The 26587-nt window shown below is 40.5% G+C and overlaps 1 pseudogene; it reads left to right on the forward strand.

Annotated features, from left to right (window-relative positions):
• LOC103121970 (protein SETSIP-like) overlaps positions 1 to 24491 on the forward strand; it is a 31811-nt pseudogene extending 7320 nt beyond the window's left edge.
• Positions 24492 to 26587: the final 2096 nt, after the last annotated feature.

Raw genomic sequence — 26587 nt, forward strand, 5'->3', positions numbered from 1 at the left:
AAGGTAATTAATGATCTATGAAAATTTTTTATTATCATTATGACTTTAGTGTTCTATCTCATTAGTTAGTTCATTATTCAATTTTTTGTGAACTTCATTTTCTTTTTATTTAGATGGGTAAGCTACTTTCGGTATTTCTTGCAGGAGAGGTCTAATGTTGGCAAATTACCTCAAACTTTCTTTGTCTTTGAAGGCTTTTAGTTCTCTTTTATATCTGAACACTCTTACAGGCTATAATGTGGGAAGTGAGCCCACTGTCCAGGAAGTCCAGGCCACAGTTTCCATGAGATTCTGAGTCGATAGACCCCTAGTTCTCTCTCTTCCTGGGTAGAGACAATGGCAGGTCCCCCCTGATCTCATGAACTAATGACAGATGGCTTCTCCAGACGAGGGCTACCTTGCTGTACATGCCACTCTGTCCCCTTAAAACAAAGACCATGTATTACTGTGTATTGTGCATGGACAACTTGAAAACCACCGCAAATGTCCTGATCTTATTCAATTGCTCCCTACCCCCCACACACACTGATGTGCCTGTAATTTATTCCCAGAGAAAACTGCGTTGTTGAGCTCATGACCAAGCCTTGTACGGTAACTTTCTAGTCATGATCAAATACTTTGTAGGTCAAGATGTAACTATGCATTGTGTTGCATTGTGTTTGGGTTAATGATTACCTCAATCTTCTTTCTGGACTATAGGTATATCTGCTTGCTTGTATCCCTAATAAACAAGTTGTCCCACTGAGGCTTCTCTCAGAGCTGGACAAGTCTGACATGGATTTTTCCTTTCCATGCACATCACCCTAGACCAGGGCCAACCTGTGACCCCCAGGGGTCACTCTGATCCCCCACTACCACTGGCCAGGGAGGGAGAAGATCTGGAGCGACCTGCAATATAACATTCTTTGCTGGTAGTCTATGATCTTTGAATATTTTAAATATATCCTTTCATTCTTTTCTGACCTATAGAACATCTGCTCAGAAGTCTGATGAAAGCCTAATAGGAATACATTTTTGTTACCTGATTTTCCCCACTACCTATATTCAATATTCTTTTCTTGTTTCTGACTCTCTTTGAACTTAAGCTACTAATGTTGGTTTATCAGACTATAAATGTTTTAGGAGTACAGTTACACATCTCCTGATAGATATGTTAGATTATCAGGCCCACCAGAGTGTATCAGATACACTCTACAAATATTTTATTATTGTTGCCATTGTCTTTAGAACTCCACCACTCCACACAGACTTTTTTCTGATAGTTAAGAGAGAATAAGGGGGCCAGGAGATTGTGCACCCAGTTGAGTGCACATATTACCATGCCCAAAAACACCAATTCAAAAACCCTGGTCCACACCTGCAGGGGGAAGCTTCACAAATGACATGCAGTGCTTCAGATGTCTGTCTCCTTCTCTCTTCCTCTCTACTCCCTATTTTCTCAGTTTCTCTCTGTTCTATCAAATTAAATAAGGTTTATTTAAAAAAAAAAAAAGAAAAAAGATAGAGAAAGATATGGAGACAGAAAAATAAAGGGAGGGAGTCGGGCTGTAGCGCAGAGGGTTAAACGCATGTGGTGTGAAGCGCAAAGACTGGCATAAGGTGGTGAAGCAGATCTGCAGGTGTCTGTCTTTCTCTCCCCCCTCTGTCTTCCCCTCCTCTCTCCATTTCTCTCTGTCCTATCCAACAACGAATTGCGTCAACAAGGGCAATAATAATAACCACAACGAAGCTACAACAAGGGCAACAAAAGGGGGAAAAAAAAAAAAAGAAAGAAAAGAAAAATAGACTCCCAGCACTGAGGAGTCTGGTCTCCAACAAGAGCTTTATGCATAACAAAGTAGGCACACTATCCCAGTTAGCTATCTTGCTTCTACACCCCGTCCTTCCCCTTTTCCTTCTATTGACCTCAGTTCCACAGTCAGAACCCAACTGGTTGTTTTTGTCTTTGTCATTACCTTGACATATGAGTGAAATGATCTTTTTTTTTTTTGTCTTTGTTGTAGTCTCTATTGACACTGAGATCCATAGGATGCCTCAGTCTGACTCCAAACTATGGGACTCTCAAGTGTTACCAAATTGAGAGGAACTTAGAGTTGTATGCACATACCTTGCGTATACGTGAGTTGTATACACGTACCTAGATGTAAGACTCAACTTTGAAAATTCTACAGTGTTTTAAACCAATGTAAAATTAATATTGCTTTGGAAAAATAAGTAAATTAAATTAAATATGTTTGTTGAGTGGCAGGGCCTTTGGTTTTTTGTTAATTCTTTTTTATCCAAGTTTGGTACTAGGCTATAATTTTTTTCTAGCACACATATTTAACTCCATTTCTCTGATGCATAATTTTCAACTCAAAAACATCAAAGAGTTTTCCCACCCCATCTAAAACTAGAAAATTTGTAACCTTTGTTTTCTGAGGCTTTGAAATATAAACTGCATCCAGCTGTAGAAGCAAAATGGAAATGGACTGATCACAGTTTGAATAATCAGACTAGACTGACACAATCTCTGTCCAAGAAATATATTTGATTTTGCTATCCCATTGGTAACATGCACTATTAAAAAAAAATGAAAAGTCTCTCTCCCTATGGAGTAAGAAGGTATTCTAATTCCCTACTTCCTTCCAATCACAAGACTTCTCAGAAATATAAATGCACAGAGAGAGAGAAACGAATTATGATCCCCTGATGAAAGTAAAATTTCCTTAGTAAATAACATAGTGAGTTTATTGTAAATCTCTCTTCCAGCATCATACTGTTTTAAATGAAAACTCAAAGCATTAAAAAAAGAAAGAAAAGTCATCTTTTTCTTTTATGACATCTATGTGGGAGGATTAAGTGTTATAAGATTACCTGCATAATAATGGCACATTTTAGAGTGAATAAAAGTAATTTTAATAGATACAAACATTTCTATAACTATAAGTCTTTAAATATATTTTATTTATTTTCATGAGGGGAAGGGACAAATGAAGAGAGAAAGAAATACCAGAGCACACTGCTCAGGTCTAACATATGGTGGTGCCAGGAAGGGAACCTGGAACCTCCAGGGTCTGGGAGGTAAGTTAGGTATGCGATCAATGCTCTATCTCCCCAACCTTCATCAACATAGATTTTGATATTTCTCCTAAGGTGAGTGTTTAGGAAGGAGATAAACAGAGTAATTTGTGTTTTGTTTTATTGTATGTATATCCCAATGTGAATACCAGTTCAAAGGTTTGGTTTTTAGTACTAGCTGACAATTTACCTTCTGCATCTACCTACTCCTATTTTTTTTTAACTAATACATTCATTGATTTATATTAAATTCAACCAAATTCTACATTTGTCCATCCCTCTTTGATTGTTATTATTATAGATTGTGTTTTGTTTTTTAATCACCTTGTTGAGGAAAAGTTGATGTACAGGGGTGTAAATTCTGTAATCCCTTATGACTCCCCAAACTGTGCCCACTCAACTACCATTCTCCTCCGCCAAAGATCACTGAGCAGTATTCCACTGTACTACAGCTTTCTTACCCCCTAACCTGTCGTTGGGCTTCCAGGTTGCTTCCATGTTCACACTATTACAAACACTGCTGCTATGAGCATATGTGTACATAGGTCTCTATGGATAGGATGCTTTTTTCCTTTGGATAGATCCCTAAGAGATTGCCGGATTGTAGGATAAGTTCATTTCTAATGTACTGAGGTATCTCCAGACTGTCTTCTACAGGGACTGAACCAATTTACATTCCCATCAGTAATGTAGAAGTATTCCTTTTCCCTCTTCCTCTCTCCTATCTGAAGAGGTCAGTCCAAAATAGTGAAGCCCCAACTACAACAAAAAATAATAATAATTACAAATCAGGGAGTCAGGTGGTAGCACAGCAGGTTAAGAGCACATGGTACAAAGCGCAAGAACCAGCTTAAGGATTCCGGTTGGAGCCCCCAGCTCCTCACCTGCAGGAGAGTCGCTTCACAGACAGTGAAGCAGGTCTGCAGGTGTCTGTCTTTCTCTCCCCCTCTCTGTCTTCCCCTCCTCTCTCCATTTCTCTCTGTCCTATTCAACAATAACGACATCAATAACAACAACAACTACAACAATAAAACAACAAGGGCAACAAAAGGGAATAAATAAATAAATAAATAAATAAAAAGGTCATAAAAAATTACAAATCAAATGGCACAATTATCCACACAAAGCCATATATAAGCATAGACATTATTGTTAACTCGGACAATGGCAAGACCAGTGCAAATGAATCAAGTAAAGAATAATCAATTGAAAAAAGGTAGTAATACATGAATACAGAAAAAAAACATGAATACAAAGAAGAACAAAAGCCAGCAGCAAACACAGTGTGGAAGAGTACTGTAAAGTCACGTATGTACTGCCAACCCTGCTGCATGCAGATACTACTGATAATGGCTGGAAATATGTATTAGAACCAGGCCAGAAATCCTTGAATATCAATTTTTGTTCATTCCTTTAAATAATAAAGAAAGGGCTCTTTTTTTTAAGTTCCATGAAAAATAGAATTATATTACCTTTGACCTACAGATTCCTAATACACCTAAGTAGTGCTCTCAGGAGATTAATGTGAAAATTAATTAGATTAGAGGAGAGCAAACCTGCAAATGAGAAGGTTAAAGAAAGACGATAAAAGCTTAAGCCTCAAGTGATGACTTCAAAATTCAAAAGGAGGAATCTAAAATTAGAGAAGTTATGAAGAATTAATGACTGATCAAGAGCTCTGAGGAAGGAGGAATCTAAAATAATTCTATGTGTCAGCAACTGTGTTGTAAACCATTGTTTCTCCCAATAAGATCATCTGAAATAAGTAGTTGAACAAAACAACAGTGATATTCACCATTAGTCAAGTCTACTAAGGTAAAGAGAAGATAATGATGACACTTATTAAGTTCAACTGAGGTGAGCAAGATATCCAGATTCATTTCTACTAAGTGGTTGGAGTTTTGACTGGAATTCAGAAAGGTTCAAAGCTAGGGATGTGGATTTGGAAGTCATTTGTGTAGAAAAAGATTCTGCCAATATTGAAATTATGATCTGAAAACAGGCTCTAACTTCTGAGAAACCACAGATATTGTGGCTCTTTTATGTGGACATACAAGAAAATCATTCCCTATATTTTTTTTTATCCCCAGAGAGAAAAGAGTAAGCAGAGTATATTCCACAAAGAGTAATATTCCTCAAAGTCAATATATATAATACAAAGCAATAGGCCTATTCTAATTTGGTTTTTGCAACCTCGTACACAGAAGGTCCCCAGTATAATAGCTTATTAAATTAAAAGCAAAACTGGGGGAGGGCATGTGGTGGCATACTTGATTGAGTGCACACATTACAAGGCTCAAGGACCCTGGTTTAAGCCCCTGGTTCCCACCTGCAGGGGGGTAAGCTTCACAAGTGGTGGAGCAGGGCTACAGGTGTCTCTCTATCTTTTTTTCCCTCTACATCTGTCGGGCTGAGCTTCACTGACGGGAGACAGACGACCAGGGACTCATGGTTGAGCTGTAGGCAGTATCTCTTTATTCATGCAGGACGCAGCACAATTTAAGCCGAGCTAAGCTAAACTAAAGGTACCATAAAACTCACAATGCTGTCTTTATATATACTTGCCAAGTAGGGTGGAAACAGGATGTGACATAGAGAGGGTGGAGAGAAAAGTGACTGGTGAAAATCAGAGTGTGACAAGGAGGGGGCGGAGCAGGTAAGAATCCTATCACTGAACCACCAATGCCCTGGAGGGAGGGTGGTGCTTGTTAACAGTGGTTATGTAAATAGAATGAAGTGGTTATGTAAATAGAATAGTGTTAAGCAGGGGGGATTTAAACCAAATGAAACAGAAGGGGTCTCATGCATACCAACATACCTCCACCTCCGCTCTCAATTGCTGTCTGTCTCTATCCAATAATGTGTGTGTGTGTGTGTGTGTGTGTGTGTGTGTGTGTGTGTGTGTGTGTGTGTGTGTGTATGGCAAAGCTAGACTTTTAAGATTCTTTTATTAATTCTAATTAATTCTGTCCTGACTTCTCTGGCCAGATGACCTCACCAGTGTGTCCTAAAACCCCACTTCTCTAGAGCCCTACCTAAGTAGAGAAAGATAGAAACAGGCTGGGGGCATGGATCAACCTATCAATGACCACGTCCAGCAGAGAAACAATTACAGAAGCCAGACTTCCCACCTTCTTCACCCCATAAAAATCTTGGGTTCATGCTCCCAGAGGGATAGAGAATAGTGCTCCTTCCAATGGAGGGGAGGGTATATGGAACTCTGGTGGTGGGAATTGTATGGAATTGTACCCCTCTTATCCCATAATCTTGTCAATCATTATTAAATCACTAATAAAAAAGAAAGAAAGAAAAGGACATTTAAATTCAGCCTAGCCCTACTTAAAGCAAATTTACCTCTTAATTACAAAAATGAAGCATACTGTTAATGAGTACAACGTACTCTGCCAGCTGGCTCTGTTATAAATGCTGCCATTCTTTACAATGGCATCTTTAGATTAGCCTGCTAATGCAGAGATAACAAAATTTTAGAACTGGAAAAATCTTAATACTTAGCCATTTTCTGTGGTAAAATGTTACAGCACTGCTAGCTGTTTAACACTGTAAGTCTCATCTAGCTCCTATATCTCAACCACAGATTGCAGTTTCATGAAACCTGGGTTCTTTGCTGGTTTAAAATTTCCTGTATTAGGGAGTCGGGCTGTAGCGCAGCGGGTTAAGCGCAGGTGGTGCAAAGCACAAGGACCGGTATAAGGATCCTGGTTTGAACCCCGGCTCCCCACCTGCAGGGGAGTCACTTCACAGGCAGTGAAGCAGGTCTGCAGGTGTCTATCTTTCTCTCCTCCTCTCTGTCTTCCCCTCCTCTCTCCATTTCTCTCTGTCCTATTCAACAACGACAACAACAATAATAACTACAACAATAAAACAACAAGGGCAACAAAAGGGAATAAATAAATTAAATAAATATATTTTTTTAATTTCCTGTATTAATAACCTCACTGGTAAGAGGGACCTAAGAAACAAAGAGGGGCTGGATGTCGCTGTGCCCATAGGGGACACACAATATCAAGCGCTGGAGTTCAAGCCTGCAGCGGGACAGCTTCGCAAGCAGTGGTACAAGTGTCACTCCTTCTCTCTGCCACACTCTCTCCTTTCCCTCTCCCACTCTATCTCTATCTGAAAACATGCCCACGAGTAACAGAATCATCTTGCAGGCACCAAGCCCCAGCAGTAATCTTAGTGGAAAAAAAAAAGAAAAGAATAAACAAAGAAAGTGGAAAATAGAGGATGAAAGTTTAATTCCCCCACACCTATGGACATCGAATCTTTGATAAGGGGGCCCAAAGTATTAAATGGAAGAAGGAGGCTCTCTTCAATAAATAGTGCTGGGAAAACTGGGTTGTAGCATGCAGAAGAATGAAACTGAACCACTTTATCTCACCAGAAACAAAAATCAACTCCAAATGGATTAAAGACCTGGATGTTAGACCAGAAACAACCAAATACTTAGAGGAAAACATTGGTAAAACACTATCCCACCTACACCTCAAAGACATCTTTGATGAATCAAACCCAATTGCAAGGAAGACTAAAGCAGAAACAAACCAATGGGACTACATCAAATTGAAAAGCTTCTGCACAGCCAAAGAAACTGTTAACCAAACAAAGAGACCCCTCACAGAATGGGAGAAGATCTTCACATGCCATACCTCAGACAAGAGACTAATCACCAAAATATATAAAGAGCTCAGCAAACTTAGCACCAAAAAAGCAAATGACCCCATTCAAAAATGGGCAGAGGATATGAAAAAAACATTCACCTCAGAGGAGATCCAAAAGGCTAACAAACATATGAAAAACTGCTCTAGGTCACTGATTGTCAGAGAAATGCAAATAAAGACAACATTGAGATACCACCTCACTCCTGTAAGAATGGCACACATCAAAAAGAACAGCAGCAACAAATGCTGGAGAGGATGTAGGGACAAAGGAACCCTTTTGCATTGCTGGTGGGAATGTAAATTGATCCAGCCTCTGTGGAGAACAGTCTGGAAAACTCTCACAAGGCTTCCATATGACCCAGTAATTCCTCTCCTGGGGTTATACCCCAAGGACTCCATAACACCCAACCAAAAAGAGGTGTGTACTCCTATGTTCATAGAAGCACAATTCATAATAGCTAAAACCTGGAAGCAACCCAGGTGCCCAACAACAGATGAGTGGCTGACAAAGCTGTGGTATATATACACAATGGAATACTATACAGCTACTAAGAACAATGAACCCACCTTCTCTGACCCATCTTGGACAGAGCTAGAAGGAATTATGTTAAGTGAACTAAGTCAGAAAGATAAAGATGAGTATGGGATGATTCCACTCATCAACAGAAGTTGAGGAAGAAGAATAGAAAGGGAAACTAAAAGCAGGTTTTAACTAAATATGGAGTAGGGCACCAAAGTCAAAACCCTGTGGTGAGGGGTAGACATGCAGCTTCCTGGGACAGTGGGGGATAGGAGTGGGTGGGAGGGATGGGTCACAGTCTTTTGGTGGTGAGAATGGTGTTTATGCACACTCCTAGTAAAGTGTAGTCATATAAATCACTAATTAATATGAGAGGGGGATTATTAATTGTATGTCTCGAAGTTTTTAAAACACAGACTGAGTCTTTTTTAATATATAGGCTGTGTATTTGATATGCGGACTCTCAAAAGCCTAGACCAAGTAGATCAGAAGCAACCAATGGCACAGCTACATACAAGATACTGGGTACTATACAGCAAACTCTAACAAAAGGACTTTTCAAAGTTAACCCAATTACCAAATAATGTGATGATAACATTACTATCCATTGTCTTTTTGAACCCTAAGACTGCAGGAACCTCACATCTCCACTAGAGAGCCTATATTTCCCCCAGTCCTGGAACCTTAGGATAGAGCCCACTTTCCCGCATGCCTCTCCCAATCCATATCAAATAATATCACATCTGCCGATCACAACCTAATCAACGCAATGATTGCCACCTCAACATGCTTCACTTCAGACTGTGTCCAGAGACTTCAGGTGTGGAATGACAGCCCTTCAGCTTCATTACTAGGGTGAGACCTTTCCTTTCATAGTATTCTCTAATCCCATCCCAGGTGGTTCACTTTCTAACAAAGTCCCAAAACCTAGATATAGACCAGGTTCTGTGAGAGAGAGCATATGTTCACACGTATCCATAAACTAGTGCAAAATATATACCTGAAAGCAGAAGTACACTAGAGTTTGCAGTGAGTACCCCCCCTAACACTTCCTCTCCACTATTCCAACCTTTGGGTCCATGATTGCTCAACAATTTGTTTGGCTTCGTATGTTAACTCTCTTTTCAGCCACCAGGCTCCAGATGCCATCAGGATGCCGGCCAACCTTCCCTGGACTGAAGACCCCACCAATGTGCCCTGGAGCTCTGCTTCCCCAGAGACACACCCTACTAGGGAAAGAGAGAGGCAGACTGGGAGTATGGACCAACCAGTCAACGCCCATATTCAGCGGAAAAGCAATTACAGAAGCCAGACCTTCCACCTTCTGCAACCCACAACGACCCTGGGTCCATGCTCCCAGAGGGACAGAGAATGGGAAAGCTATCAGGGGAGGGGATGGGATATGGAGATTGGGTAGTGGGAATTGTGTGGAGTTGTACCCCTCCTACCCTATGGTTTTGTTAATTTATCCTTTCTTAAATAAAAAATAAATTTTAAAAAAGTTTAATTAACTATAATCAATCACAGAATTTCCAAGATCTCAAATATGGACAGATAAGAAGAGACTGAATAAAAGGTTGTTTTGTTTGTTTTTTTTTAAATCCCCTGTGAGCTGATTGCTCAATACATGGTTTGCTTTTTGCTTTGTTTGGTTTTGGTTTTTGCCACCTGAGTAATCTCTGGGGTTTGGAGCCTACACAACAACTCTACTGCTATTAGCAGCCTGTTTTTTTAATTTTTTAATAGAGGGTCAGAGACAGAGATGGAAGAGCAAACAGACATTACTATAAGAAAAAGTAAGAACTGATTCTTTCAAATGAAAGGCAGTTTTCTAGACTGTGAGCTCTTATATTTACATTGAACACACAGTGAGAAAAACTTCAGGGGACATGAAAGTTCAACAGGAAAGGCCTTTAACTGTAGTAAGAACAACCTGAAGCAGAGCATTCTCCTGGTTTCATTCTAGACTGCAGAACCCTGTCAAGTGCTTGGCTCCTGTTCATTTGATGGTGTCACTCTGCCCCTCTGTGGAAACACTGGGAAGTGCATGAGAAAACAATGTTGGGAACCAGAAATCATCTAGTATAAAGGCCTTTACTAAGAGAAACAGTAGGCAAAGTAGAAATAAGAACCAGTGTTTTCTCATAATAAATCCACACTAAATAGTCATAATATCTGAGTGTAACTTTACTAGATGCAAGAAGATAGGATATAAATGACTTAGAGATGTGATTCCTTTAATTTTTATAATTTCCCTCCTTTTAGCTTCATGTTTTATTCTCTTTTTCTAGTTCTTTAGGTGTGAGGTTAGAGTATGTGTTTGAGATTTTTCTTATTTCCTGATACAAGTCTTTATTGCTACAAATTTTCCTCTTAATACTGATTTTCTGTGCCCCATAGGTTCTGATAGTTTGTGCCTTCACTTTCACTTGTTTCCAGGAAATTTTGCTTTGATTATTTCATTGACTTATTCCTTATTCAGTACCATATTATCTAGTCTATAAATGTTTGAGATTTTTTGCAGCCTTATTTTTGTGATTAATTTCTAAAAACATACATATGTCTGGCTTCTTGAATTTACTGAAATTTCTTTTATGTCCAAACAGGTGGTCTTTCCTTTTAATAAAGATTTATTTACTTATTTATTTATGAGAGTAAGAGAGAGAGAATCAAAACATGACTCATATCAGGCCATGCAATACAGGGCATTACACTCAGGAACTCATGCTTGAAGGTCCAACATTTTATCAGTCATGCCACCAACCATTTTACATTTTACATTTTACATGGTCTATCCTTAAGAATATTCTATGAGTGGAGGAGACAGCATAATGGTTATGCAAATAGACTCTCATGCCTGAGGCTCTAAGGTCTCAGGATCAATCCCCCACACCACCATAGCTAAAACTAAGCAGTACTCTAGTAAAAAAAAAAAAAAAAAAAATCTCATGACAAAAAAAAAAATGTTCCATGAAACCTAAGAAACAAAGTTATAGCGCTGAGGATCATTAAGACCTGGGCATTGACCAAGACTTCAGGGTTTCAAGTACTTGATGGTAAGTTTGACCAGAGTACAATAAGAGATTTATTAATGCAAGTGCTCCAAGACACCTGTGTGCTGTGTTTAAGAGACCTGAGTGAAATCAGTTGTTCACAGTCATAGGTGCTTAGCAATAACTATAGCACTGAGGTCTATGGGCCTATGTAGCAACCTCTGGTTCATTGCTGTGGTTTCCAGCAGTAGCTGTACTTCAAGATTAAGCAAGTCTAGGTGAGGCCAGGGGTTCACAGTTCTTAATGCCTGGCAATAGCTATGGCAACCAGTGTTGGGCTCTCCTAGACTTCAGTAGGAATTTGAGGAAGTGAGTTCCCAGTGCACCAAGTCTGAACAGGTCTGAGCAAGATCAGGTGGTTGTAGTTACAAGTACCTGATAGTAGCTATGACACCAAAGTCAAGTGGGCCTGGACATCAACTTAGGATTCACTATTATATGTGCCCACAGGCACCTGTACATCAGAACTGAGCAGACTTAGCAATACCCAGTCCATATGATCACTAACACCCAACAAACAACATCAATGGCACAAGGATCATGTGGCTCCAAGCTGGCCTGAGAGACAACCAAAGGCTTAAGGTCCTGAATAATGTTAATTTCATTTCATTTTCATGACATTTTATTTTAGGCTCTACTCTCTTGATTTTTTAATGTACTTTTTTTTAATTTCCTTATTGGGGAATTAATGTTTTACATTCAACAGTGAATACAATAGTTTGTACATGCATAACATTCCCCAGTTTTCCATATAACAATACAACCCCCACTAGGTCCTCTGTCATCCTATTTGGACCTTTATTCTCTCCTCCACCCACCCCAGAGTCTTTTACTTTGGTGCAATACACCAATTCCAGTTCAGGTTCTACTTGTATTTTCTCTTCTGATCTTGTTTTTCAGCTTCTGCCTGAGATTTTTTTTTTTTTAATGTACTTTTAACTTGCTAACTTTTAAGTATTTCCAGTCAGTAGAAAGTGAACTTTGCCTGATATTTTTTCTATTTTCTTTTCTTTCTTTTTTTTTTTTTTTTTTGTTCTTTTTTTTATTAGATATTGAGAGAGGAAGGGAAGCTGGATGGGGGAGAGAAAGACAACTGCAGACCTGCTTCATAGAATAAGAGGGGTACAGTTCCCACCATCAAAGCTCCATATCCCATCCCCTTCCCTGATAGCTTTCCTGTTCTTTAATTCCCTGGGAGTATGGACCCAGGGTCATTATGGGGTGCAAAAGGTCGGAGTTCTGGCTTCTGTAATTGCTTCCCCACTGAACATGGGTGTTGACAGGTCGTTTCCATACTCCCAGCCTGCCTCTCTCTTTCCCTAGTGGGGTAGGGCTCTGGGGAATCGGGGCTCCAGGACACCTTGGTGGGGTTGTCTGCCCAGGGAAGTCCAGTAGGCATCATGGTAGCATCTGGAATCTCGTGACTGAAAAAGAGTTAACATATAAAGCCATACAAATTATTGACAAATCATGAACCTAAAGGCTGGAATATTGCAGACGATGATTTGGGGTCTCTGTTTTGGAAATAGCTAGTAGGTCTATTTTAGGTATATTCCAAGGGGCCCATGACTTTATTAGTTTTTGCCTGAGCCTGATGTCTGATATGCAGGTGGACCCAAGTTATTGTCTGGAGAGATGATGTCATGGCTGGAAAAAGGACTAGGTAGCTGAATCAGGGAATAGAGTAGCTCCCAAATATGGGAAAAGTGTACAAATATTGTTGACTTTAAACCCCATCGATTTGATCTGGGTCCCGTATTTAGCATAAGAGCCTATGTAACCTCTGCATCCCTGTAGGTCCGAACTCACATCCTTTGTGGGTCCCCATAGGATCTTGCCCTCAATGTGGATCAATAGTAGTAGAGAATGTTCTACCCTCTGAAGGGAGGCTGGATAACATACTCTATCTACCACCTGAGGAAGATGGATCCCGAAATTGGTGCAACTTGGGATGTCCTTACTCATGACCACAGGATACGAGTCCTTTCCCCCCTCCTCTCTCTCAATTTCTCTCTGTCCTATCAAAAAAAAAAAAAAAGACAACAACTAAAAAAGCTGTTGAGCTTGAGTTAATAATTTAGAAATCTTGGCTAATCACTAAGATGTTCAACAATACAGACAATCAAATGAAACTACCCCCACAATCCTAAAACTCACTTACCACTGTAACTGTCCTGTGACAGTAGGATGAGAAGTCCAAGCCCTTGTTGTCAATATTAACACATTGGTACTTGTGGTATATAGGATGATTTAACTAGCTACTTTACTACTATTTTGTCTTGGAATGTATCAACATCCCACCCAACTACTTCTTAAAGATATATTGCCTATAACTGTTCCTGGGGAAAAAAAAAACTCTCCTTCAGTTAATTTCTTAAAATAATATTTGGGAGATGGAAGATATCTGTCACTTCCTGTAGTATTTGCTCAGAGCATTATGCATGCAGTGGAGAGTTGTAATTATTGACATTCAGCATTTGCTTTCCCTTTCTATTTAGGGATTCCTTGCGTCCCAAGAGAGAAGTTGAAATGAACAGACACCTAGTATTGTGGCTTCTCTGCCAGCTGGGGACTTAGGCTTTGCCAATCAGATACACTCACCTGGGATTTTGAATTTGAAACTAATGACACAAAGAAACAAAGACAGTCGAGACTTCTGGTGTCAGTGGCAGCAGTATCCTGTTGGCAGGGATAGTATTGACTGTGTTGCCAGCAGTCAGACCCAGCACTGAATACCAAGGGTGACAGCAGTGCAAGTGTGGTTCCCCTACTCAGTGGCAACACTATCAGTGACTCAGTACTCTAGATTTTGGGGTTTAGTTTAGGCTGTGGTATTATCTGCATAGGTACTCTTTATTCATGCCTGTCTTCCCAGTTAGAATGTGAGTGCTTCATTAGACATTCCCCCCACCCCCAGGGGACTTTTGGATCCATATAATTCCACCACCACTCCCAGCAGACTCTTTCTCTTCATTTATAATTTCAGCTAAATGATAGATGGATAGATTGATCAATAGATAGATAGGAGGCAACACAGCACTGTTCCACCATTCATGAAATTCTCCTGAGTGCAGGAGTTCCTGTGTAGTGCTGAGAGCTTGAACCTGGATTCTCAGACCTGATAACATATGAACTCTACTGGGAATGTAACAACTCGATTGTTCTTCTTTTCTGAGTTTTCCTTGCTATCATCTAAAAATATACATTTGGAAAAAGACTCAGTTCTCCCCCAAACCACCCAAATACTACAGAAAGTGACAGGTCTACACAGATTTGGGTGTTTATTTTTACAATATTCAATTAACATATATAGCCTGTACCTATTCTATAAGCAGCACTAAATATCAACTGCTATTGATATTATCACAAAATTATAATTATTATTATAAAATGCCTGTCTACAGGGATCAGTGGACAATGATTAAATGAGGTCACAAAGGTCTCAGGTAAAAGGCTAGAATACTTGGTAAAGCACACACTTCACCATCATCAAGGACCCAGGTTTGAGCCCCCAGCCACCCTGTGGGGATCCCTATGTTGGGGAGGCTTTGCAAGCAGTGGAACAGTGCTGTGCTATCTCTCCTTTCTTTCCTTCTCACCCTCTCTCTGTCTCTCACCTTCTATCTTTATTTTTTAAAGATTTTTTTTGTTTTAATGAAAGAGATAGAAACATAAAGGTACACTGAAAGAAAGACTAGAGCACTACTCAATGCTGACAATGGGGATTGAACCTGGGACCTCAGAGCCTCAGGCCTGAAAGTCTTTTGCATAACCATTATGCTATCTCCCCAAACCCAAGGAAAAGAAGGGAAAAGAGTCCCCAAGGAGTAATGGAGGTGTTGTAGGCACAGAGCCTCAGCAATAACCCCAGTGACAAAAAAAAAAATTTTTTTAAGTCTCCAGTAGGTTGTAGAGACCAATGACTAGGAGACCTAGATGGACCTTCTAGATGCACTGACGTAAATAAGATTCTCCAGAAATGAATTATGACACAGGCATGTGAGTGGTGGAACTGCTCTAAATAGACTAAAATTTTAAATCTTCCACAGTGTAGTCATGCAGGCACCAAGTCCCAGTGATATGTCTGGTAACAAAAAAAAAGAATCTTCAGCCATGATAGATAATATTCAAAACAGAACATGTTTTTTATAGAAAATCAACAAAAGCACACTTACTGTGTTTTAAAATTACAGACTGTTCTAGGCACCCACTATAGCGTTTTTTTTTAGGGTACACTTGTTTTCCAGATGCATTGCAGCAGTCAAGTTAAATGCCTGTATGACCCTTCAGGAAAGCTTCAGAGGACCTGCCACATCCACTGTCCCTTTCTGTCAGGCTGTGAATGCTTTACACACTGGCAACCAGACTGCTTTACTGCCATGGAAGCTAATCAATCATTTTAGGCTATTCTGCAACATATGAGGTGGGTTGGTTTCAGACTTCTTCTACCTTAAGCATTCCTGTCTTCTCTTAGGAAGAAGCATGAACTCTGGGGACCAGGAGGTGGCACACCTAGTAGAATGCCCATGTTACCAAGCACAGTGACCCAGATTTGGGCCTCTGACTACCACATGTGCACAACTGCAGGGGCAAGTGGCTAAGCGGTGCTGTGGGGCCTTCCTTTGCTCTATGCCTCTCCCCCCACCCCCGTCCTTCTCTGTCACTCTCTATCTCTAACTTTCTTACCAAGAAAAAAGAAAAAGGCCACCAGGAGCAGAGCCCCAGCAATGGCCTGGTAGAAAAAGGGGGGGAAAAGTAGTCTTAATAGCAGAAGGATGGAAAGGAAGTAGCTGAGTTAACACAGTGATGGTGTAGACTTTTTAGTAACTATGTCTCCTTCCCACTTTTCCATGTATGTACTTCCCTTTGTCATGTGACTTTTCTGCTTCGCCCATGTATAAGTAAGGTACAGCTTGCCAAAATCTAGGCTGGCCTCTTAACGTGCATAGACCAGTAAGATATGGGTAGAAGAAAAAAAAGACATGTGAGTTCTGAAGCCTAGGCAGGGGACCTTGTAGCATGTACCTGCACTGAACATTATTCTGTGCAGAAACTTGAGGTACAAGGCAGCTTGGAACAGGCTAAGTCATCTCAGCTATCCACCAACATACAAAATCATGAGCACCATGGATCTGAAGAATAAATATCATCAAAATGAATATTCTCCCCAGAGCAATATACAAATTTAATGCGATACCCATCAAAGTTCCACCAAACTTCTTTAAGAGAATAGAACAAAAACTACAATGATTTATCTGGAACCATAAAACACCTAGAATTGCCAAAACCATCTTGAGGAAAAGAAACAGAAATGGAGGCATCACACTCCCAGACCTCAAACTTTATTATAAAGCCATAATAATCAAAACAGCATGGTACTGGAACAAAAATAGGGACACAGACCAGTGGAACAGAATTGAAAGCCCAGAAATAAACCCCCACACCTATGGACATCGAATCATTGATAAGGGGGCCCAAAGTATTAAATGGAAGAAGGAGGCTCTCTTCAATAAATGGTGCTGGGAAAACTGGGTTGTAACACGCAGAAGAATGAAACTGAACCACTTTATCTCACCAGAAACAAAAATCAACTCCAAATGGATTAAAGACCTGGATGTTAGACCAGAAACAATCAAATACTTAGAGGAAAACATTGGTAAAACACTTTCCCACCTACACCTCAAGGACATCTTTGACGAAACAAACCCATTTGCAAGGAAGACTAAAGCAGAAACAAACAAATGGGACTACATCAAATTGAAAAGCTTCTGCACAGCCAAAGAAACTATCACACAAAGAGACCCCTCACAGAATGGGAGAAGATCTTTACATGCCATACATCAGACAAGAGACTAATCACCAAAATATACAAAGAGCTCAGCAAACTTAGCACCAAAAAAGCAAATGACTCCATCCATAAATGGGCAGAGCATATGAACAGAACATTCACTCCAGAGGAGATCCAAAAGGCTAACAAACATATGAAAAACTGTTCCAGGTCACTGATTGTCAGAGAAATGCAAATAAAGACAACATTGAGATACCACCTCACCCCTGTGAGAATGGCATACATCAAAAAGAACAGCAGCAACAAATGCTGGAGAGGATGTGGGGACACAGGAACCCTTTTGCACTGCTGGTGGGAATGTAAATTGGTCCAGCCTCTGTGGAGAGCAGTCTGGAGAACTCTCACAAGGCTAGACATGGACCTTCCATATGACCCAGTAATTCCTCTCCTGGGGATATACCCCAAGGACTCCATAACACCCAACCAAAAAGAGGTGTGTACTACTATGTTCATAGCAGCACAATTCATAATAGCTAAAACCTGGAAGCAACCCAGGTGCCCAACAACAGATGAGTGGCTGAGAAAGCTGTGGTGTATATATACACAATGGAATACTATGCAGCTACTAAGAACAATGAACTCAACTTCTCTGACCCATCTTGGTCAGAGCTAGAAGGAATTATGTTAAGTGAGCTATGTCAGAAAGATAAAGATGAGTATGGGATGATTCCACTCATAAACAGAAGCTGAGAAAGAAGATCAGAAAAGGAAACTAAAGGCAGGACCTGATTAAATCGAGAGTAGAGCACCAAAGTAAAAACCCTGTGGTGAGGGGGAGGGTGGACATCCGGCTTCCTGGACCAGCGGGGGTGGTGGTGGGGATGGGGGTGGGGGGATGGGACACAATCTTTTGGTGATGGGAATGGTGTTTATGTACACACCTATTAAATTGTAGTAATATAAATCACTATTTAATGAATATGAGAGGGGGAAAAATTTATTGTATGTCTAACAAAGGGACTTTTCAAAGCTAACCCAATTACTAAATCATGTGATGATAACAGTAACTATCCATTGTCTTCTTGAACCCTAAGACAGCAGGAACCTCACATTTCCACTATAGAGCCTAAACTTCCCCCAGTCCTGGGACCCTAGGGTAGGGCCCACTTTCCCATATGCTTCTCACAATTCTTATCAAATAATATTGCATCCGCTGATTGCAACCTAATCAATGCAACGAGTGCCACCCTAGCATGCTTCACTTCAGACTGTGTCCAGAAACTTCAGGTGTGGAACGACAACCCTTCAGCTTCATCACTCGGGTGAGAACTTTCCTTTCATAGTATTCTCTAATTCCATCCCAGGTGGTTCACTTCCTAACCAAGTCCCAAAACCTAGATATAAACCAGGTTCCAGGTGATAGAGCATATGTTCACACATATCCATAAACTAGGGCAAATATACACCTGAAAGTAGTAGTACGCTAGAGTTTGCAGTGAGTACCCCCCAACACTTCATCTCCACTATTCCAACCTTTGGGTCCATGATTCTTCAACAATTTGTTTGGCTTTGTATGTTAACTCTCTTTTCAGCCACCAGGTTCCAGATGCCATCAGGATGCCAGCCAACCTTCCCTGGACTGAAGACCCCACCAATGCGTCCTGGAGCTCCGCTTCCCCAGAGACTCACCCTACTAGTGAAAGAAAAGGCAGACTGGGAGTATGGATCGACCAGTCAATGCCCATATTCAGTGGGGAAGCAATTACAGAAGCCAGACCTCCCACCTTATGCATCCCACAACGACCCTGGGTCCATGCTCCCAGAGGGATAGAGAATGGGAAAGCTATTGGGGAGGGGATGGGGATATGGAGATAGGGTGATGGGAATTGTGTGGAGTTGTACCCCCCCATACTATGAATTTGTTAATGTCTCCTTTCTTAAATAAATAAATAAATTTAAAAAAAACCAAAAAAACAAAATCATGAGCACTAATAAGTTGGAATTGTTATAACCTAACTTTGCAAAGGTTTCCTACCATGTGATCAGCATGTAAGCTGGTATAGCCTATAGGAGAATGTGGGGTCAGACGGAGGGGAATCCAGCGAGCCCCACTGACTGCCAGTATCAACAGAGCTATATCTGACTAAAATCATCTGGACCTTCCACTCTCCAGGACAACACAGCAGTGTGACTGGTGTGAGCAAAAGCAACACAACCGCCTATTCAGTCTACAGATTTTTGAGAAACAGTAAGTCCTTCCTTGACTTTCCTCTCTCATGCCTATATTTTACCTATTGGCAAATCTTGTAAACTGTACTCTCAAAACAAATGCTGAATCTAATAACTTCTCATCAGATCTGTTACTGTCATACTAGTCCAAGCTACCATCACCTCTTGTATGTATTACAAAAAGATCTAAAAAATCTCTTTGGAATAACTAAAATATCCTATACCTCAATCACGACGATAAGTACAAGATTGTGTAAATTCATCACAACTCATAAAGTTACTTATTTAAAAAAAAAAGTAGGGCCAGTGAAATGGCTCACTTATGTAGTGCTCTATTTTACTACAGCACAGGAGCCAGCCAGCCTCGAGGCCACAGTGAGCAAGGCTTCAGTGCTGTGATCTCTTTCACACTCTCTGCCTAGGAAATGAGGGAGGGAAGGAGATCACACTTTATTTAAATTATAACTCAATAGTCTTGGCTTTAATATAGAGTCATCAACTTTTCAGATCATCTTAAAACAAGATTTAATAAATTCATGTTAAACTGACTGAATTCTTTTTTTACCTGAAATTATTGATTTATAATAAATTAATGTAATTGTTTATGTATTATGTGTTCTGAATTCTTTTCTAGAACAAGTTGAAATCATCTTTAGTATGAGACAGAGATACAACCCACTATAGAAACACCAGGATTTACTCTAAGTAAGCAAATACATTTACAAGTTACTCTATTTTTGAGCCACCTATAGTTCTGTTAATAGTTATGATAAATATATTCAGGGAGAAAACTTAATAAACTCTTACAGCAAAGATACCTTTATTAAATTATTCTATTTAAAGGGCAATTACTGTCATTGTCACTATTCTCAAATAATTTTCCTTACAAGTGAACAAAGGATTGATATATAGTTTAAATCAACACTTGCACTTATTATTCTATTTAACTTGAACCCATGCCCTCAGGCTTTAAAAAATATGTTACCTGTTATTTTGTTAAGTGATAAAGTGACTAGAAAAATGAAATATTGAGGGCTGGGGAGACAGCATGATGGCTCTGCAAAAAGACTTCCATGCCTGAGGTACTGAAGATCCCAGGTTCGGCCCCCCAGCACCACCATAATAAGCCAGAGCTGAGAGTGTTCTGGTCTTTCTCTCTGTATCTTTCCCTCTGTGTCTCTCTCATTAAAAAAAAAAAAAAATAGTAGAGCCACAGGCCCTTTGGAATATAACTAAAATATGCCTACTAGCTATCTACAAAATGGAGATCCCCCCAATTCTTCATCTGCACTATACCAGCCTTTAGGTTCATGATTTGAACAATTTGTTTGGCTTTCTATGTTAACTCTCTTTTCAGCCACCAGGTTCCAGATGCTACCATGATGCCAACCAGACTTCCCTGGACAGACAACCCCACCAATGTTCCCTGGAGCTCCTATTCCCAAGAGCCCCACCCTACTAGGGAAAGAGAAAGGCAGGCTGGGAGTATGGATCTGTCAACACCCATGTTCAGCCAGGAAGCAATTACAGAAACCAGACCTGCCACCTTCTGTATCCCATAATGACCCTGGGTCCATACTCCCAGAGAGTTAAAGAATAGGAAAGCTATCAGGGGAGGGGATAGGATATGGAGTTCTAGTGGTGAGAATTGTGTGTAGTTGTACCCCTCTTATAGTATGGTTTTGTCAGTGTTTCCTTTTTATAAATAAAATTTTTTTAAGTTTTAAAGATAAAAAAATAAATATGTAAATAAAATTTAAAAAAAGAAAGATTACTGATAGAGCACCCAAACTGAGTGCTGCAAGGAAAGAGCTCTCCTTGGAATTAAAGTTGCACCCATTCCAATGATCCACAGAAAATAGCTGATTCAGTGACAAGAGATTCCTGTTGTTTGTGAATATTGCCAAATGGTAGTAGCAGCTTGGACCAGTCCCAAGAACGCTTGAATGTTTTCCATATTACAAACACTGGCTAGCAATGATTAAAAGAAACTATGACTTCATTCCCAATATCTACTTTGATTTCCTTTCTTTGTTTACTCTGGAAAGCCACATAGGCAGTTTCTCTTCCAACATGTAGTGACCACTGATACAGAGGTAAAATGCTACAAGGCCAGTGAAGAAGCTCCTCTACTTTTCAGTGCAACACCAAGGAATGAATTAAGGATTTACTGCATACAAAAAACACTTAGTGCTCCCCACACCCTCTGCAACCGCCTACCAAGCAGTATCTTGTGAGCAAGCGCTGGCTGCCAGTCAGTAAAATGGAGCTGAACTCCAACCACAACAGGGCCAACAAGACCTTAGAAAAAGAGCAACGAGAAGCGATTGAACATATTGATGAAGTACAGAATGAAACAGACAGACTTAACAAACAGAGAAGCGATTTTAAAGGTAGAATGGAAATATAACAAACTCCACCAACCATTTTTTCAGAAGAGGTCAGAATTGATTGCCAAAATCCCAGATTTTAGCGTAACAACCTTTGTCAGTCATCCATAAGTGTCTGCACTGCTTGGGGAGGAGAATGAAGAGGTACTGCATTATTTGACAAGAGTTAAAGTGACAAAATTTGAAGATAGTAAATCAGATTACAGAATATATTTCTATTTTGATGAAAACCCTTACTTCGAAAATAAAGTTCTTTCCAAAGAATTTCATCTGCGTGAGAGTGGTGATCCTTCTTCAAAGTCCACTGAAATCAAATAGAAATCTGAAAAGGATTTGACAAAACGTTCAAGTCATACACAAAATAAAACTAGTGGGAAGGGATCTTCTTTACCTGGTTTACTGACCATTCTGATGCAAGTGCAGTGAGTTAGGAGAGGTCATTAAAGATGGTATTTGGCCAAATCCACAACACTACTTGGTTCCTCATATGATGATGAAGGTGGCAAAGAGTAATATAATGATGATGATAATGATGAAGGATTGGAGGATATTGATGAGAATGAAGGTGAAGAAGATGAAGATGATAATGAGGGGAATGAAGGGGAAAAAGATGAAGAAGATGACAAATGGAGCACTGATGGAGTCCAGCCTTTTTCAACTTTCCTCAGTCCCTAGGAGCAAGTTGCAGTCTTTTTTTTCCCCTTGTGCTCAGTCACCCTGTTTGTTTTTAATATTTATTTATTTATTCCCTTTTGTTGCCCTTGTTGTTTTATTGTTGTCATCGTTGTTGGATAGGACAGAGAGAAATGGAGAGAGGAGGGGAAGACAGAGAGGGGGAGAGAAAGATAGACACCTGCCGACCTGCTTCACCGCCTGTGAAGAGACTCCCCTGCAGTTGGGGAGCCAGGGGCTTGAAAAGGGATCCTTAGGCAGCTCCTTGCGCTTTGCACCACTTGCGCTTAATCTGCAGCGCCACAGCCCAATTCCCTGGTGTTTTTTGTTTTGGGGGATTTTTTTTTTTGCCTCCAGGGTTATTGCTGGTGTTCAGTGCCTGCACTACGAATCCACTGCTCCTGAAGGTCATTTTTTCCCATTTTGTTGTCCTTGTTGTTGTTATTGCTATTGGTTTTTTTTTTATTTTTATTTTGGCATCAGAAATAAACTATTAAACATCTTGACCTCAGAATTAGAGTTTTGTTTTTTTTTTACAATTTTATTTATTTATGAGAAAGGAGGAGAGAGAAAGAACCAGACATCACTCTGGCACATGTGCTGCGGGGATTGAACTCGGGACCTCATGCTTGAGAATCCAAAGCTTTATCACTGCGCCACCTCCCGAATCACTGTTATTGCTATTGTTTTCATTGATGTTATTGGATAGGGCAGAGAGAAATGGAGAGGGGAGGGGAAGACAGAGAGGGGGAAAGCCGCTTGCAGACCTGCTTCACGGCTTGTGAAGTGACCCCCCCCTGCATATGGGGGCTGTGGGCTCGAACTAGGATTCTTTTTTTAATATTTTTTATTATTTATTCCCTTTTGTTGCCCTTATTGTTTTATTGTTGTAGTTATGATTGTTGTCGTTATTGTTGGGTAGGACAGAGAAATTGAGAGAGGAGGGGAAGACAGAGAGGGTGAGAGAAAGATAGACACCTGCAGACCTGCTTCGTCACTTGTGAAGCGACTCCCCTGCAGGTGGGGAGCCGGGGGCTGGAACAGGGATCCTTATGCTGGTCCTTGCACTTTGCGCCACCATCACTTAACCCGCTGCACTACCGCCCGAACTAGGATTCTTTTTTTCTTTTTGTTTGTTTGGTTTTTTTTTACTTTTTTTAATTTATTTTTTATTTAAGAAAGGATTAATTAACAAAACCATAGGGTAGGAGGAGTACAATTCCACACAATTCCCACCACCCAATCTCCATAACCCACCCCCTCCCCTGATAGCTTTCCCATTCTCTGTCCCTCTGGGAGCATGGACCCAGGGTCATTGTGGGTTGCAGAAGGTAGAAGGTCTGGCTTCTGTAATTGCTTCCCCGCTGAACATGGGCGTTGACTGGTCGGTCCATACTCCCAGTCTGCCTCTCTCTTTCCCTAGTAGGATGGGTCTCTGGGGAAGCAGAGCTCCAGGACACATTGGTGGGGTCTTCAGTCCAGGGAAGCTTGGCCGGCATCCTGATGACATCTGGAACCTGGTGACTGAAAAGAGAGTTAACATACGAAGCCAAACAAATTGTTGAGCAATCATGGACCCAAAGCTTGGAATAGTGGAGAGGAAGTGTTAGGGGGGTACTCACTGCAAACTCTAGTGTACTTCTGCTTTCAGGTATGTATTTTGCAGTAGTTTACGGATACGTGTGAACATATGCTCTCTCTCACAGAAACTGGTGTATATCTAGGTTTTGGGACTTTGTTAGAAAGTGAACCACCTGAGATGGACTTAGAGTATACTATGAAAGGAAAGGTCTCACCCGAGTAATGAACTAGGATTCTTATACCAGTCCTTGTGCTTTGCAGTCAGGTGCGCTTAACCCACTGTGTACAGCCCAACCCCCAGTCACCCTATTTTTGAGGTCTCTTCTCTCTTTTATATCATGGTTCTCAAAATACCTTGAGCAGAATACAGTTGAAGAAAATCTCTATCCTTTTCTGTTCCAAATTAATTTTTATCCCTTCCTCTCAGCAAAAAATTATGGAATCAATATTACCATGCTCTGTGGGGAAAAAGAAAAACCTTCAGCTCCCTTAGCTCTGCTGGAAGCTAGAAGGTGCTAAGCCCCTGTGTAGTAGTACTGAATAGAATTCTAGCTTTTTTGTCCTTTCTATGTATATTGGGTTCAGAGATTACACTGTGTCTCTATGTGAATATGGACACTTAGTATTTTTAAGCATGTCTGTCTACTTTCTCATTAAAAAAAATGAAAAAAAAAACTTTAAAAAAATGGGATTATAGAATGTCAGCAAAGGGTGGGTTTGAGATGTTGGGTGGGTTAAGTGGGCATTTTGACAACATAGCTTTTCCTTTGGCATGTTTAATTGTGATGTTCGTGGACATCCTGACAGCTGTTAAGATGACACTTTTAAAAATTATCTCCTAATGATGACTTGACCGCAGGCACTCGATGACAGAATCAGCAAAACCAGAATTTTATTTGGTATTGTAATTTTGTTCCTGATTATTTTTTAATTTTTGTTTTGTTTTGTTTTGTTTTCAATGGAAAGATGAGGCTGTTTGGCTGGGGTTATCGATCAACCTGTCAACACCCATGCTCAGCATCTCATCATGTTCAGCAGCTACAGAAGCCAGAACTCCTACATTCTGCTCCCCCCAAACAACCTTGATCCATACTCCCAGCAGGGGAGAAGTGATAGGATGAAGATAAAAAGACTCTGCACTCCAGCTCCATCAGCACCCAGAGAGAGAGAAGGAAAAGGAGAGGGACATATGGAGGTAGTTATGATGTCATGAGTGGCTTAGAGGGAAAGGGAGGATTGAATCAGAAAAAGAAGGGGTAACTATGGATAAATGTGGACAGATAGTTGTAGAGAGAGGATGGTTGGCCCATGTCTAAAACTTTAGGGGAACTGTGGTGGATTGCAGTGGGGAGAGTGAAGATTCAGAACTCTGGTGGTGGGAATTGTGTGGATTCAAAACCCTGTCGACATGTAATTCAGTAATATAAAAAATTAAAAATCAAAAGAGGCTGTTTTAAATGTTAAAAATGTACAAGTTGCTTTGTTACAATAAAACTAAATGTGTACACACATACACAAAACACTCAGTGACACCCCACCACCACCACCACCATCCAATTTTTCCATTCCATATCCTTAGGAAAGAAAGACAAAGAACAGAGCGAGGCAGCAAAACACCCCTCCACCTTCCTTCCCTGAAGTGGACCTCCTTTCTGATGTTTTCCGTGATGGCAGAGATCAGACATGCACTTCACCCCTAAGCTATCTCCTGGTCCTGAGAAAGGTGCTTGAGCAGGTGAAACACAGGATTTGCTTCATCTTGTATATGCTGGAGTGGCACTCTGGTTCTTACTCTAATAAGCTACTCTTAGAACAGTCAGGGGATAATGCTAGAAGGGCCTTTTGACATTTTTTTTTCCTTTTTTTTTTTTTCCTGAGAATCTAGAGCCTCATACAGACATGATTTCACCATTCCATGACACTTTTTTTTTTATTTGTATTTATAAAAAGGAAATATCGACAAGACCATAGAATAAGAGGGGTACAATTGCACATAATTCCCACCACCAGAACTCTGTATCCAATCCCCTCCCTTGATAACTTTCCAAGTCTTTATCCTTCTGGGAGTATGAACCCAGGGTCATTTATGGGGTGCAGAAAGTGGAACAGTTTGGCTTCTGTAATTGCTTCCCCGCTAAAGATGGGCATTGACAGGTCAATGCATACTCCCATCCTGTCTCTCTTTCCCTAGTGGGTAAGGATCTGGGAAGGTGGGGCCGTCTGTCCAAGAAGTCAGGTTGACATCATGGTAGCATCTGGAACCTGGTGGCTGAAAAAGAGTTAAGATAGAAAGCAGAACAAATAGTTGACTAATTGGAGTTGGGCAGTAGCACAGCAGGTTAGGAGCACATGGCGGGAAACACGAGGACGGGTTCAATCCCAGTTTGAGCCCTGGCTCCCCACCCACAGGTAAGTCATTTCACAGGCGGTGAAGTAGGTCTGCAGGAGTCTATCTTTCTCCCCCTCTCTGTCTTCCCCTCCTCTCTCCATTTCTCTCTGTCCTATCCAACAATAATCGCATCAGTATAACTACAACAATAAAAAAAATTATAGATTTAAAAAACAAATAGTTGACTAATCATGAACCTAAAGGCAATAATATACAGATAAATTTG

This window comes from Erinaceus europaeus, chromosome 2, assembly GCF_950295315.1.
Source record: "Erinaceus europaeus chromosome 2, mEriEur2.1, whole genome shotgun sequence".
In the NCBI taxonomy this organism is placed as follows: domain Eukaryota; kingdom Metazoa; phylum Chordata; class Mammalia; order Eulipotyphla; family Erinaceidae; genus Erinaceus; species Erinaceus europaeus.